Source organism: Impatiens glandulifera, chromosome 5 (assembly GCF_907164915.1).
Source record: "Impatiens glandulifera chromosome 5, dImpGla2.1, whole genome shotgun sequence".
In the NCBI taxonomy this organism is placed as follows: Eukaryota; Viridiplantae; Streptophyta; class Magnoliopsida; order Ericales; family Balsaminaceae; genus Impatiens; species Impatiens glandulifera.
The window spans coordinates 12561406-12566481 of record NC_061866.1 but is presented as its reverse complement, the minus strand read 5'-3'; the positions used below and the strand labels follow the sequence as shown (position 1 = coordinate 12566481).

The 5076-nt window shown below is 26.1% G+C and overlaps 1 long non-coding RNA gene across 1 annotated transcript; it reads right to left on the bottom strand.

Annotated features, from left to right (window-relative positions):
* Nucleotides 1–312: 312 nt before the first annotated feature.
* On the bottom strand, nucleotides 313–1260 carry LOC124937585. Its single transcript, XR_007099376.1, has 3 exons — nucleotides 1110–1260; nucleotides 614–789; nucleotides 313–422 (listed from the first exon to the last, which is right to left on the bottom strand). It is a non-coding gene; the product is annotated as an uncharacterized LOC124937585 (long non-coding RNA).
* Between the last annotated feature and the right edge of the window lie 3816 nt (nucleotides 1261–5076).

Sequence of the window (5076 nt, the reverse complement as noted above, 5' to 3'; positions counted from 1 at the left end):
GATAGATGGACCCTATGTCTCAAATGTTAAATGTGATTTTTAAAAATGGGACTATGGAACCCTAAGAAGCAAATTGATAAAAGCATGAAATTCTAGTAGAAGAATCTCGTAAAAAGGTGAGATTGAAGGTAGACGGAGCGGAGCGCATAAAGAAGATCATGAGCAATTGCGAACCCAACTATTAAGTTAGTCTATGTATAAACTAAAATTCTGAAAAACCTCTTAAAAGTTGTGATGTGCCCTTTTACTTATTCATGCACTAATGATCTCCTAAGATATAGATAAATCAAGTGATTACGCTAGCAACGATCCTTAATTTCATATTCTAAATATAAAAACTAAGGGTAATACATATTATAGGAAAATTTACTAACCTTTATTGCACTATTATCATTCCAATGCAAAAGTCCTTCGAATTTAATCTGTAACAATAAAGAGCAAAGTTTTCACGCCAAAGTATACACAATTTAAGAGGTTTGCAAGATAATCAAACCAAGTTTCATAGCTAAATGAAGTGATGCTCGTTATTGTGAAACCAAGTCAGAATGGAAAATAGTTTTCTCATTGGGGAATATAGAAAATCGTATTGCCTCAACAATCAGTTATAGATTACCAAGGGAGGGGGAAAGAGTCTTCTGCAGCACGACGAGAAACCACCATCAGAGCTAGTATGTGAAGCGGTTAGATTCTTGCAGTTGTGAGGTGTGAAGTGTGATTGATTTCTCAGCTTCTCACATTCATTCTGCACCACCAGCAGCATCGATCTCCTTGTTTTCAATTCTCCTCAATCTAAGGAGATTATAAGAGATTTGATAATTCGATTCAACAATCATTTGCTCTATTAGCTAGAAACACTTGAAATTAAGTAACAGATTCAAAAACTGAATGAAATAACAAAAGAAAAACGGAATTCAACTTACATAAAGCTTTACAAAAGAAAATTCAAATAAGCATTAGCCATTACTTACACAGATACAAGTATATGATCTAAACTTCCAATCAATGAGTGAGTTCAAAGGACTATCTTATTACTAATTTAATCTAATTTGATTTTTACTCATAACTGATAAACTGAATCATTGAATAATGTTTAAAACAAGAGAGCTTACATTACAGAACGGAAACGGAAGACTCGCCATGTTCATCCTTAAAAGAAGCCGATCATAGCAGAAATAGAATCCGTAAGCTCAAATTAGGGTTTACATGATGAAGAGAAAGATCATGTATGTTGTTGGAGGGAGATTCAGTGGAGATGAACTTCCTTTCATGAATGAGAAGCATCGTTATATTATTTAGGGTTTCTATATATTTTCTAAGGCCCATATTATCTAAACCGTTTTGGACGGCCCATCCATATTAAATATATTATTTTATTTATAAATTAATTTTCTATATATTTTACTTTATATTATTTATAAATTAATTTTTTATACATATTTATTAAATTAATTATATTTAACTCTCTCTCTATATATAAAATAATTTAATTTTATTTGTTTTATTATTTAAGTAAAATTTTATCTTATTTATATTTAATTTATAATTATATTAGCTATGATAAGATTAAATTTTTTATTTTAAATATAAATTAATTTTATATACATAATTTATTAAATTAATTAGACTATATAAAAAAATAGTTTAAAATAATTATATTTTATTTATGGATAAAACAAATAGATTAATGTGAGTTTTATTAAAAAAAAATTAAATTAAATTAAATTAAAAAGGAAAATATGAAATTAAATTGAAAAAAATAAAATGTTTCTTATAAGATAGAGATAACCATGCGTGAGGCCCTGATTCTTGTATATTGGGTTCATGTGTCTCAAATGATAAATGTGATTTTTAAAATATGGGCTATTTTTATGTTTTACTTTGGCTTTCTCTAGTTTCTAAAAAAAATATTTATTTATATAAATATAATTCTAAATTCTAATCATCAAATTATTTAAAATCATTAATTAAAATATTGATGTATAATCTACTTTATTTTTATTAAATTTTAATAATTTATTTTAAACAAATTTCAAATAACCTATTTTTTATATAAAATCCATCCAAATCCTAAAAATCCCAAGATAAAAAAAAAAAAACAAGTGTTTTCTTCCATTAAGACCACTCATAAATGTTTGTTTATCTTCACTTATTTTTGAAAAAAAAAAAAAAATTTGTGATGCCTATACTCCATCTTAAGGAATTATGAGCGATCAAATATATATTTGAGAATGAGTATATGATATTTCACATGATATCGGTGTGATTTATTTATTTATTAATATTTTTGTATTGATAATTTATGTCAATCATGTCATATTTCATATTGAAGTGTTTTTTTTTTATCAATTCATATTTTTTACAATCTTTGCAAAAATATGAACAAATGAAATGTTTTTTCCCCTATATACAAAAAAACAAGATAAATAAAAATATAAGACACTAATCAAATAGATCAATGTTCTCAAAATAGTGGTGGGTGGACTTAAATAAATAACAAGAAAAAAATTTTAAAAAAATTATAAAGTAATGTCACATTTTAACCGTAAAAAAATAAACTTTTTTTTTCGGGGTGGGCTGGACAGAAATTTGTCCCTGATCTACTCCTCATGTAGCTCATCCTCTCTCACCATCTACGAATTTTAAATGAATAAGGATACAAAGAACTCATGCACTAACCATAGTCTCTTTTTCCCAGCTAGCATACACAAACCCTAATAGCAACATTCATAAAATAAAATAATTCATTTTCACCCCTCTTATTAACTTAATTATAAGATAAAATCTTAGTTAATTAACTCAATACTTGTTTGTTATTTAGTAATAAAGACTCGATTTTATTAAAAGTTTGAACTCAATAAAACACTAATAATTAATTAAGATTATTGTAAAATTACAGAGCAACTTTAGCATTATTTTTGACTAAATTAATGAAATTTCAGTACAACATTTATTTTGATAGAAACATATTAAACTATTGATAATTTCTTATTTGATTTTCAAATACAAAATTATATTTTAGTAAATTGAAATCATAATTCTAAGCAATTCCAAATTAATCAAACTAAAAACTGTCCAAAGTATACAACAGTACTAGAGACATGATGCAATAATTAAAAAGAGAAACATTTACTGTGTGATATTAGAGATACAGAAACAGTTTGGCCATCAAAGATATAGTGTAAGTACTGGCCAAGGAAAATATTAGAGAGAGAGAGAGAAAGCATATCTCAGTTCAGATTTTGAATTTGTTATTGTGAAATAAATTTATCTATCTATATTATTTATGAGGAGTGATAGAGGGAGGGAATTTGGTGAGGGAATTTGGTGAGGGAATGACGTGGCAACACCTTCATTGGTTGAAAAATGTAAAAGTGGGAGGAAAGAGAGAAAAGAGAGAAATTATTTGATTTTTTCAGCGAATAAGATTATGCTACGTCATTCCCTCACCAAATTCCCTCACCTAATCATTTCTCATTATTTATATATGCATATATTTATTAACTATATATATATATATATCCTCCAATACAGAAAGAAGAAAACATTTCTGAAAAACCCTTGATGTTGGGGACTCATCTACTTTTTTGAAAATTTAATGTTTTTGTTTTGATACTTAAACTATACTATGTATCATCTTTTATATTTGATAAAAAATTAAAAGAAAAAACATAAAAGAAAAGAAGACATTACTAGTAGTATTGAATTGATGAGAAAGGTAAATGTTTACGGAAGTTGCATAAAGCACTATCTCCTTTTGCTTTTCTTATTTTGGAATTTTCAAATAATCTCAACCAGGAGAAGAAGAGAGAGAAATTGGACAAAGAATAGTACGTATAGGTTCTGTCGTCTCTAGAGAAGAATGGTGAAAGGGAATCAAATGAAAGAAAGGACATGCAATGTATTATATGTATGATCTAAGAGTTTGTTTGATTTTTTATTTTTATTTTTTATTATTTTTTTTTAGAGTAAGGCATTTGGGTTTGTAAGTGGTTTAATTATTAAATATTATTTTGTATTTAAAATTTAAATTTAATAATATAAAGTAAAGATATTTTAGTTGATGAATGATTAATTTGATAGTTAAAATAAGAGCGACTTATGAAAATAATCTCAAAAACCCACATCAAATGTGTGTTTTTCTTTTAAATAATTTTTAAAAAATGAATGATATAGTTTTTAATCAAAATGGTCTGTTTGAGATTGATTTAATTAATTAATCAAAATATCATTATTTAATAATTTTGTTTATTAAAAAAATGTTGTTTTGGTTGTGCACAAATCCCAATGTATGTATGTATTCCATGCAGAGCCAAATCTGCCTACCCAGAAATCCAGAATCCATCTTTGTCTGCCCTAAACAAGCACACACACCATACTCTCTACCTATGATCCTATTTCTTTAATTCTATCCTCTTTATAAATAAATAAATTTCAAATTCAACATACACTATAATTTAATTTAATGAAACAAATAAATTACTTAACGATATTAAATAATACAAGAAAATCTTCATTTTCATTTTTTATGAATGGGATCATGTATACTAGATGTTTTGGGGACACCATATATTTTTCTACTTTGATTTTGAATTATTTAAATTAAAAAATATTTATCTCAACCCTTATTTTTCAATTATTAAGTTACTTAATTCATTAATTAAAATATTAAATTAATTTAAAAGAAATGAGTCATCCAAATCATCATTTTCGTTTCAATTTTTCCACTAAAATAAATATTTAGTTAGAAAACGGTTGGTTTACACCTTGGTGAAAGATCATATTTTGCCCCATAACCACACTTCCAAAATGGATAAAACTATACAATGTCAACATGAAGCATTTTGCAATTTATTTCAGTGTGTTATTACTGTCAAAATTGAACAACTGGAGATAAAATCGTAGTTAATGCATTCTACTTAACAAAATTAGGATTACTCCTATTTTTTGTTGATAGAAATGTGAGAGGCATGTTTTATTCTTTGAGAAAATAGATTAAATGTTGATCTTATGTGTGATTTCAACAAGTCCTACAAATGCTATATATCATCGTTAGCACTTCTTATTATGACTTTTCTA